The following is an 11868-nucleotide window of genomic DNA, read 5'->3' as shown; positions in this document are numbered from 1 at the left end:
ACGGGATGGTTTTAAAGAAACCCATGAAATTGGCTCAAAAGAATTTACACTTTTGACAAGTGGCATAAGAATGCTACGCATTAGTAGACAATTCTCTGAATTTCTTCAGATTTTTTTTCTTGGATTCCTGCTGTCTTATCCAGTTTTCAAGTGACAATTTATTTTATTTATTTGTTTATTGCGGCTTTCTGTTCAATTGGACGCCCTGGGTGCACGACCCGCTGCTCAACAGTGTCAGCCAGTTGTAAGTGCATTGCCACTAACTAGGTTAATTTTGTTCTTTTTGTTTCAGGCCAAGATCAAGTTGAAAGAATTGACTGCCAAACCAACGCAGCATCTACCAACTGCTCGCTCGGCAAAGTTTGCTCGTAAGCATTTTCTCGCCATGCGCCGAGAGCTAGAATCTGCATTGAACGCCCTGCACATATGTGCTCCGGTTGCACGGATATTCACCTCAAACCAAAAGCATGCGACACAGGGGTCGGTTTGAAACAACACGGAGATAAGCAAATAGCATGCCTATCTCACAGCCAGACCTAAGCGGAGGGACCTCTTTCCAAAATCTCCGGCTCTGTACTGGCTGAGCACATACTCCAACATTAACAACCACAAGACGCCAATTAAGCGATTTACTTAACACGCAACACCTGTTCCTAGAACAATAAAGTACTATTCCCTTCATATGTAACCCCTATCCCTTCTAGATAGACGAGAACTGCAAAAAGAGGGAAAACCGCACCTTCCTCACCAATCCGCGATCACAAATCACCAGAAATATACAATTCATCACTTTTTTTGTCCCTGGTAATGCTCTGAACTTCAGAAAAAAAAGGGGGTTTCCAACTGCCAAGACTTTAGAAGATATTAACCAGCACTTGACATTAAGCAAAGTCACAGTCCCTCAATACTTTTGAAACACTCTGGTAAAACTATGTAGAGTGGGCGGATTTAATCCAATACTGAAAGTACAGCAAATGGCATTCGAGTTTATTATATAGCAGAAAATTGACGGGATCAATACTTCGTGCACATATTGCGGATGTATTATATTGTTGCGTAGCTTTCTTTGCCGAGTATCCCTACAGTCAGGACTGTGAAACGCCCTGATTTCCACAAAAATGCAGATATCAGGAAAATTCAACCGACAGTCGTTAAATTATCATAAAAGGCAGTCGTTCGTCGAACGAAATTTTGAAACACAACAAATAAAAAAAAATATGGGAAATGGCGAACCGTGCAACGCCCTGCATTTCCACAATAATGCAGATTTCACGGAAGTTCCACCTGCAATCTTTAGAATATTGTAAATGGAGACAATTGTTTGAACGAAATTTTTAAAAACTATCATTGGTGCTATAAGTGTGAGCTTGTTACATTTTCTTTTTAAGTGATAATCATTGGACATCACCTTGGAGGGGTGTACGATATGACGTGCCTTTCTCGTTCCGAGCCAGTTTTTTCAAGATTACGGCGAACGCTGGTGTTTTTTTGCCACTTTTTGGCCAATCTCCCTAAGTACGTATGCTTGTCTTGAGAAACGTGCGCGTGGCACGCTGGGAGGACGCCGAGATCGAGGCACGAACACGCACACACGCCCGCTTGGCATTTTCTTGTTTTTTTAACGTCCGGGAGGTCACCGCAATCTTAACCGATCTCCCTAAGTGGGTATGCTTGGCTTCACGAACGTGCGAAGGGGACGCTGGGCGGTCATCGCGAGGCACGCACACATGAGCGCTAGGCATTTTCTTGGTTTTGTTAACTGCCGCGTGGTCGCCGCAAGGCCCGCGCGCTCGGCAAGTTCTTGGTGTTTTTAACTGCGGACACGAAAAATTGCGATTTGCTAAACAGCTTTGCTGTTAAAACTACCAACAATGGGGACCCGTTAGAGGCCCTACATTTCCACAAATATGCAGATTTGGCGGAAGTTCTACCTTTAACCGTTATAATAGCGTAAATTGAGATATTTGGTCGAACAGAATTTTAGATGATGATGAATAAACTTTATTGGAGAGCAGGTGCTGATGTTAGGGCACCCGCCCGGTGGGAGGCTTCCTTAGTCTGGGATGCCTTGGGCTATGCTGGCCATCCCTGCCCTCTCCACCAACCGTCGCTGGTGTGGAAGGTCGGAGCTGGTCAGCAGCTCCGCCAACTGCTCATAGGTAGGGTTGGGGTTAGATGTGAGAGAAGGGGATTGCTGGCACTCCCATACAATGTGGTCCAACGGATCCAATCAAAACCGATCCAGTTTGGAGGCGGGGAACTTGGGAGCAAGTTCAAAAGTTGAGAGAAATCGCTGATGCATCAAAAGAACTAAGGTGGCTAGCCACCTTAGTAGTACCGTTTCACTGCAGTGCCGTCTATATTCTGTGTTTCTGTTGTGTGGATAGATATTTCTGTAGCATCTCTGCGAAGCAGCTGCTATCTCAACGACGATCGTTTGCGCCATCTTCATCATGACGGCGAACGCTGGTCAGGGTACGCCATGCCAACCCATGTTGAACTGCCAGAGTTCTGGCGTGAACTGCTCTCTTCAAAGATTTTATTGAACACTGCCGATTCCCATTGTGGGAATCATTAGAAAGAAGCGTCAAGCGATAAGGGTAGTGGTCATACAAGTTTCCTGACTTTGCATAACTTGTGGCAAAAAAAGGAATTTCCAGTTGAAAAAACTGGCGCTCTATTCGTGCTTCCCACGTGTTGAAGTAAAGTCAAAGTGCACGATTATGACCATGAACAAAGGACGTACGAGCTGCAGACATCGCGCATTTTTGAAGACGAGTGGTTATTAGGGCAGAAGAGCTGCTGTTCGCGCATTGACTGCTGTTTCTTTGAGCGACCGCGCATAAACTGCACCTCTGAGCGCTCGATTTTAATCTCGTAAAACGTAGGCGGTCTCACAAATATGTACAAAACAGCCAAGCACTTCTCAAACCTTAGCCCTACCTGCTGACAGTACGGGCTTGCACACGCCACCCCGCTAAACCACACACGCAAAAGCCGAGCTACCTGTCATATATCATTGGCACGCACAATGATATGTTTCAGTTCATGATCACACGCTAGAACCAGGGTATTTTTAAATACTTCGGGCACCGAGAAGTGACAAAACCCCATGTAAAAGTATATGATGTTACTTATCAATAATAAAACCTCGGCATCCTATTCTTGGTGACCCTTGGTGAGCATTGCTGAACACGCCTGATGCTGCATTGAAGATAGCGTAATGGCAGCCAAACCAGGTATACAGAGCTTCAGAAGCATGCCGTTGGGCAATCCTAGCAGTTTGAGCCGTTTAACAGCACGCTACTTAGAGGACTGGCCACGTTGGTAATCCCATGAGGTTAAACTAGCATGAATAAAGACAGTAACTACAAAACAACACATATACGAATTCTGCATTCGGCGTCATTTTTTTTTTTTTTTTTTGACTAGCATGGATTTTGACAAACCCCCTTTTCTGTACTTCAAACGAAAACTATTTTCGCTTTTTACCGTCTGGCTAAACATGCAGGCGCTCAATCCACTACTAGTTTTCGTAACATAGTTACAATGATTTGCAAAATTTTTGCTTAAACATTACTCATAAGACATCGGAGATTTTCAGAAAAGTGGAAAAAATGGTTGTGCCTGTGTTTATTTGTAACACGTGGTCTCTATGGCTTTAGCTTGTTGCAATGAGAAAAATCAATGGTGCAGTGATTGCTGACTTTTAAGTTTTTTTGTGCATTCCACTCATAAATCAAATGTGTCATATTTCAGCTTCTGAGCCCCTCTTTCACACCTTCCTATATTAGGTTGCTTCACAGCTATATCCAACTGAGTATCCATATCACTGAATTAAATCAACAGCCTGAGGTCAGATATTGCTTCAGAATGCGAGTGATTCACTGGAAAAAAAGCTGCTGCACTAAGCTCTTGCCCTAAGCAGCCCGGGTACAGCGGTGATCTGTCACCCATTTCTGGCTCACAGATAGAATTGTAAATATATTGGTGTTTGCACAAAACATGCAAAAGAGAGGGTGTTTTCTTCACGGGAATATTTTACTGGTCTATGACAGCGAGAGTAGTTCCAATTCAAGTAAGGGAGGGCTAGAACCCACAATTACACTCGGGTTACACATGGTTTACACTTGTAGATGGTGCGGAGGATCTTACTTTAGCTTGTCTCACTAATTAGTTCTTCATCTTTCTTAATCTCCGAATTATCTGGCTCTTGAGCAGCGATTACATTCCAGTGGCATGGATTGACTGGTTACAAGGCCTTCTGAGGACACTGAAGATGTTTCTAAGTTGAGCTCGGTGTTGCACTATAATTGTTCATGTATTGAATTGCAGTACCCTCTTTGCACGATTCTAACGAGCCCCCCAATTGTAATTCCCTGGCAAGTTTACTTAGGAAAATTTAAAGAACTAATAATTTGACGCCAGGTCTACCGTGCATATGCAAATGAAATAAAATCGCGTACCTCTCTAGACATTCTATTTGACGCACGAAACCTCGGCAGCGAAAATACGTTGCGCCTGGGTTAGTTAGTGTCCATGGGGATGCTGCTGGTCGCTTTAACGCCGATTTCTGCTAGTAGCCCGATTGTAATACGCATTTATATTTGAAGGCTGTTTTCAGCAAAAAAATATGTGCGTTCGAATCATGCAAATGTGGTACATATTTGTCCCGGAGTCTTACTTGGTATGAAAACAAGTGTTCGTGTGCGTAATACAGCCATTTGTATTCCAATTTTAGGGTAACATGTCCAGCCGATTGTCCAAAGAATGTTACACTGTACGGAACATACTTTTACCGATACGTAAGTTTTGCATGTTTTTGCATGTCAGTGTGTAGGTCCTGACCTTGAAGATTGCATTGCGTGTGTACGAAGCTTGTGGCGATAAAAAGCAAAAGAGGTCATTGCCAGCTAAATATCATTCTGTCATAGTGTGAAGCCTTCAAGATCAAAGAAAAAAATGTTTTGCGAGGTGGGAGAAGTGCACTGCTTGCTACCGTGCATAACCAATTGGTGCTTCCCCACTTGAGTGCTGCATTTCACTTTAATGGAATCAGTTTCGATTTTATGCCTGCGCATATATTTTCTAACTTTGAAAGTTTGCATCGTATGAATAGTTGGATAAAAAAATGAAAGAATGATTAGATAAGCACTAATGGCAGGAACGAGTGAAGGCACTATCAAGCGAAACTCTAATTTTTAAAATCCTATGTGGGCTAACGTTTCCATTTGTTGGATGAAGTCATACAATTCACTTGCTCGATGTATAATGCCATTTATGGCTAGGGTATTTTCTGTACGGGAAGACACGTATACACCGGTAGACATTGGTGTTGTAGGATTTTTGTCATGTTAGTGGAATTACAAAAAGAAACTAGCACGGGGGTATTTTCTTGGTTCTGAGCACTCTTCCTCTTTTAGCTATACACATAAATCTTCTCAAAAAAGTTTTTGTCCTAGAACAATCTGCTTAAAATCTAAGCGGCACTCCCCGCTTTAATCATTATGGATGTTTGTAAAAAAATTAGGTGTTACTTGGGAAAATTCGGTAGTTAAGCTTAGAAGTAGCTCGCAATGCTCTCCACCCGACACAATGAAAGTTTGTAACTAATCATAAATGTGCCTACTATATGAACGGTATTGTGCTATGAACTCACTTTTCTAAAATGGCCAAAAAAGAAATCGATTCACACTGAATTTCTTCGGGTGGGGGAATCGGAAAACAGGAAACACTTCATGATAAATTCGTGGGCGAAAAAAATAAGATGGCAACATTTTCGCAGTTTTATATCTTAAACGCTTTGGAGAATGCTAACTGGTGTCATGTATGCTATGTAGTTATCGTCATAAGTTTGATCTGGTGATGTGTTACAGCTGTTACAAGTCCAGTGTCTTTTGGAGCATAGCTCCTGCTTACATTACTCATCCGTCTCTAAAAGAGGTTATTGATATGCTGTCAAGGAGATAGTAAAACAGCATATACTTTTAGGTTATAGTATTTCAAATATTTTTAAGTTTATTTTATGATATCTTTGAGTTTTATTGTAGGGTATTTTTAGTGGGTATCAAACATCAGCCTTCATGTAATCCTATGCTTACCTTTATTTCTTATTTTTATTCACCTCGACTTGATTCTTTCTTCATTTCCACATATTGAATTACTGCAATAATTTTGCCATTATTAGGCATGAAGTAATCGTCTTTTGTTTTGTTACAGGTGTTTGTAAAAGGTGAATCGAAAATATTTTTACAGCTGAAAAGGAATAGTCCTTGAGTAGTTTACAGTAACAATATCATCGCTGCTTTAGAGTTTGTCGCTTCACGTTGCTACTGCTGGGCAGTCGTCATTGTAACGAGAATTGCAAGTAATTTTGTGCAAAAATTAGGAATGACAAAGTTGCAGAGTGCATCGCATTGCCAGGTTGATAAAGGGTCATCTATTCGAAATCTGTGCTTTATATTTGAGAAATTGATTGCAACTAAGCATCTGAATGCAGTGTGAGCAGTAGCTGCTGTATCTGGTGATGTGGCTGGTACACCTAAAATGACTACTGGCTCTCCGCAGGACTCCCCAATCTGCGCTGCTGCAGGCCATGATCTACGATTGTCCCCCTGGAATGAAACGACTCTCACTGTTAAATTCAATAGGTTGAACACAACAGTCACACGATATAAAGGATCATATCGTAATGGATTCAGATCGCTCAGGTAGGGTATATTCCAAGATTGCCGGATCTGATTTTTTTGCCAATTATGGTCATGTGCATTTACAAAAGGGTGGCTGTGGTTATCAGAGCTGTTCAGTTTAGCTCTCACAACAACTGGTAGACGCATGGTACTGAGCAGACACGTTACAGGTGCTTCCTGTGTTTCGGCAGATTGTTTTGCAGTGAAGCATTTTAAGATGGACGTCCATGTTTCTTTGTGGCATCGGCGTGTACACACACAGTCACCATCATTGTTGTCGCTGCCTTTGTTGACACACGATTTATCAAGAATTTACATAACACCCGTTCGCTGTGAAATCTGCCTGTATTCGTACTCAAGGCTCATATCTCTCTCCCAGTCAAAGAGCAGAGCTGGGAAAGTTGGTATAAGCGCTCATTGTCTCCGTTTGGAGGTTATGTGCTTTACTCCGTCCTCGGTCAGAGCAATGGTACGTTTTCGCTTCGTATTTACACCTTCACTCGTTTGACGGAGTGTTTAGGCGTATAGGGCTTTATGCACCCGCAGTAAGTAGTAAACTTTGTACTGCTGGAGGATTTACGGGAACATACACCGAATAAAACTCCCCGTCTGGCTTTTTTTTATTGGTAGTGGTTATTATCACGGCAACCGTGAGAATTACCGTCAGACATTTCTCACGGCAGTCGCCTCTCATAAGCTAAGCACGCTACCCGGAGATTCTATGAGATAACATCCCCTAAAAATCCGCTTTCGCAGCTGCCTCCGTAGCGCTGCGGAGTAGTTCTTGGTTTTAAACTTTGGGATCTTTTTTGAGCTTTCGGAATTTTTCCGTCATCGTGACTTTCTTATTGCTTTTTTACTGTGGGTTTTAATATACCAAGAGATCGACACACAGAACTTCTAGAATTGGTTGAAATACGTTTAATGTCGGTTGTGTTCTGTGTAGTTGGGCTGGGTTAGATTAGGTTTGTTGCATTTGGGCCATATTTGGCTAAGTTACGACGCGTTCGGTTAGCCTACGTTAGGGTCGGTGAGGTTATGTTAGGCTAGGTTACGTTGGGACGTAATATTATTCCGCAAATTTTAGGCTACCCAGCTTTTATGGTAACTGCTGTGCGAATTTCCCGGAGGAAATTCTCACGGATGCTGTGAGATGCGACGAAGCGTTTTTAATTTACGGTGTAGTATTAGTACCTTGTCTTTTGACACTGTATGTCTCTCTTTTACATAACAACATCGTCCTTGAGCCGAACTTCAGATACCAACTCAGAAGTATTAATTGTAAACAGAACTCGTAAATAAAACTTTGGGACACCACATATCGTCAAGTCTCCTCTACAATGAAGCTGTCATGGGACTAGTTACATGGGTCGTCGTGGCCCGATCATGCACAAAAATGCTTTGTGGCAAAGCTAAGGTTATAATAAAAGCTAATGATAGGCACAGCGGAACTTCGCTTTATTTAGAGACTGGGCTATTCATACCTGCCATTTTGTTTGATAGAGAGTGATGCTTCAATTGCTCAGGAACTTGCATTTACAAAGGTGGGTTTTAAGTAATCCACCTTTTAAACAAACCCTGTTTTGAACCAAAAGTTCCAACGGTTTACTTTACGGACCAGGCAGAAATGGGCAGTTGGCATGTGGACAACACGTCATTGGACGCATTGGGCAGTCTGTGGATTTCTTGCCTCTTTAGGATGATGTACTTAGCTAAAGCTCAGGTTTATATTTTGCTATAGAATTCACCAACTTGAGCTCATTGTTGAAATAAAAAAACACGTGACACAAGTCCCTGATGTTTCATTTGGGTTTTGTAGCATTACATTGATACATAGGCAGTGCACAGATGCTACCGCATCCTTGCTCAGTTTTCTTAAATTTGCATTTGTTTTTAGCCACCTTAAGCATAATAAATAGTTTTTCCCGCTATATCATTCAGTGAATGCAAAGAACGCCTCAACATGTTGCTGCCTTATGTTTTCGAACTTTCCACTGTAAAGCACATTTTGCTGTATCAGTTCCACTGTTCTATAGACTGTAGCCGTTTATGTAAACTTTCCTTTCCTGGAAATATGCTGTTGGCAAGGGGCACATTTGTATCTTCTGTACTGTGGATGTCTTGAGAGTGCACTGGTAGTTTTGCACACGTGGATGGCCATGGCAACACATGAGTGAACAGAAGCCAGTCCTATTACTACTTTAAACGTAGTGATCGCATTCGGTGCGGGCCATTGCCATATTATGTGGAGGACACTCCAATGCGAAACCACGCCACTGCACTATTGAAGGAAAAGTCCAGATAAATTACTTTAACTTATACTCAGGAAGGTTGTTCTTACAACTGTTGGATGTGATATCTTTTGTTTTTTACCGGACACTGCAGCACTCGCAGTACCCATGGGAGTAGCGCTACAAAATTTCGTTCGATGTTTGGCAGGCACGAATATTATGCATTCTCATCTCCAACATTCCCAAAGCCTAGCAATGTAGTTTGTGACGTTCAACGCGCCTCTTATCTTTGCAGTGCCAAGTTTCTTCATCCCTAATATTAGATGCGAAGCATCTCATGCTCGGGGCTGTGTCCCTCCCTCACTCGTTGTCGTTGTCCGCCGTCCGCAGTTTACTGCGCATGCGCGTCTCTTCAGCCCCGTCAGCGTTTGGGCTGAGGTCAGGGCAGTCCACTATAAAAATAAATAGTTAGGCGGCGCCAGGTTTCGATTTCACGACTCTCCGGCCGCAACGGGAAGTACGTAGCGCTCTTCCCACTGCACTACAAACTGAGACGGGAGCATGTGCTACGAACGCGCCTTATGTCCTTTACTCATTCAAACTACGTTAAGAAGCTACTGATACAACGACGGCACGCGAAGCTGAACGTCAACGAAAACGACGAACTGAAATCTAATGGGAACTTCAATCGACCCCATGGCTGCTTCGCATGCTACTCAGGGTCCCCCTATGGGAAGTTGGTGTAATTTTTTTCTTAATGCTATCTCCTTCAATGCGAAAACTGAGAGTTCTCTCAATTCCTCTACAGAACGTTTATCTTTATCACATCAGTCATTTGCTTCCAGTTACCTGAAAGGCACGAGATTTTCATGATGTACATTAACACTGATAGTTATGATAAATTGACAGCGCTGGTTACCTTATGAGAATAGCGTCCTGAAGGAAGATTCATTATGGACTTATTTCTGACTTGAATTTGCTAACATTTTATGTTTTTATTGTGTTATTTCTGGGAAACACTGCCACATGGCTCGTTTGTTGTTTTTAGGTTACAAAGAGCGGGCTCTTTCTTATTTACATCAGCTAAAATCAGCTAAAGTCAGCTTTCTTTATCCAAAAATGTCGGTGAAGTGAAACTTTATGAACGTTGTGTAATTCATTATAATTTAATTATATTGGCTAATAGTGTTTGATTCTTCATATCAGTAATCGTGAGAATTTCATCAAACTGTTTGTACCTCTGAGATTTCCTCTTGTACAGTGAGAGCTCGTCACTTCAAACTTCAGTAATTGAAATTTGAGGGGCCCTGAAAGAGGTTTTGCGAATACATGTGTGTTCACATTTTCAGGTGAATGGATTTCCTAGTAATCAGCGCCTTTCAGGACCCCTTTAAGGATTATTCAACCTGCCGAGCTCCCATAGAAGTCTATGTATAATAAATGGCGTTGATTCGAAAGCGACGGGCCTCCACCGCAGATAATGCGAACTATGTGCCACCGTGCTGGCAGCTGGGGGCCCGGCCCACGGCTAGAAAAATGCACCTGCTAGAGAAACGCACACAAGCTGCTGCATCACCCTCGAAAAAGGGTAAAAGCAATCTAACACACCCATGGCAGACCTTTTTGTAAGACGTTTTCACATTACTATGTCGATGTGGACATAAGTTGAAGGTTTGGGGGCTGGCTGACAGGTGGCATCATTTCTGAGGTAAAGGAAGGACACGGCTCTTAAAATGGCTTCCTTTAATTGTTAAGTAAACTCTATGAACTTTGTGAGTCTTGCTGCTTTTTTCCCAGTGATTTTAAATATGTCATTTTTTTTAGTAAGTCAGTATGTTACCAAGATAATTAGAGATAATTAGTCTTTTTTGGAAGAATAAAAGACAAAACAGTGTTAGTCATTGAACTGTCCAATGCTATAGACCCCGGTGAGGGCAATAAGAGAAGCAGTTTTTTGATGCACCACTGGGAACTTATTTTACAGCTCATTAAACCTTGGTGGCACCAGTAGCAAAGAACCATTTCGAATGCACATTTCAAACACGAATGTTTAGTGAGTGGTAAACATAGTTCCACGCGGTGCAATAGAAAACAGATTCTCATCTGTTTAACTCACCAGGGTTCATAGTATTGGAAAATATAAAGATTACAGTTTTATGGCTAACACTGTTTTGCCTATTGTTCCGCCATAAATGAATTATTCTCTCCAATTATCTTGGTAACTAATTGACTGACGCAAAAAATAATGGCGTGTTTGCAATGGCGTGTTTGCGTGTTTGAAAAGCAGCAAGGCTTCCACAGTTGACTTTAAAAATAAAAGAAATTGTTTTAAGAGCCATGTCCCCACTTAAACGCATGCAACAAGTCGTTGCCACAGAGCGCGAGGAGGGTGCGGAAAAATCACCGGTGCGGCCATCGCTCGGCAGTAATGACCGGGCTGAATGCTGCCCGTCTCTTTTTCCGTTTTGGAGTATACATTAAATGGACGCCTTCGGCTGCACTCGCCCATTCGAGAAAAAGAGTGCTGGCTTTCACATTCAAGTACAAAACGGAGGCTACAGTCGCGGGCTTTCGCAAGCAATTAATTGTTGACATGCTGGACTGATTCCCAATTGCATTGTACGGATTTTGTTCCTTACTTTTGTTAGTTCAAACCTTCATTAATTCCAACTGAGGTGACGTCCCCTTGCAGTTTGGATTACCGAGCTTTGACTGTATTAGTATAGAAATATTAAAAAATGTTGCACTTGTGCATATGGCCAAATGAGGGCAAAAGAACATTGATATGACCCAGTATTGAAATGTCTTATGGGACACTGAAAAAATCAATCTTTAACTTTTCTTTATTTTTTAGTGCAGAGAAGCTGGACGAGCACAATACGCATAAGGGATGGTACTCCTTTATTAGCCCACGTATTACAGGTAAGACAAGTTTTTGATGTTTTGAA

The 11868-nt window shown here is 42.1% G+C and overlaps 1 long non-coding RNA gene across 1 annotated transcript; it reads left to right on the top strand.

Annotated features, from left to right (window-relative positions):
• The first annotated feature begins 289 nt into the window (after window positions 1–289).
• Window positions 290–11842, top strand: LOC144163149 (uncharacterized). Its single transcript, XR_013320841.1, has 4 exons — window positions 290–368; window positions 4742–4805; window positions 6568–6710; window positions 11775–11842. It is a non-coding gene; the product is annotated as an uncharacterized LOC144163149 (long non-coding RNA).
• Window positions 11843–11868: the final 26 nt, after the last annotated feature.

Source organism: Haemaphysalis longicornis, unplaced genomic scaffold (assembly GCF_048455015.1).
Source record: "Haemaphysalis longicornis isolate Haplotype H1 unplaced genomic scaffold, Haemaphysalis longicornis Haplotype H1 scaffold_12, whole genome shotgun sequence".
Lineage (NCBI taxonomy): Eukaryota > Metazoa > Arthropoda > Arachnida > Ixodida > Ixodidae > Haemaphysalis > Haemaphysalis longicornis.
This window is presented reverse-complemented; position numbering and strand designations above follow the sequence as displayed.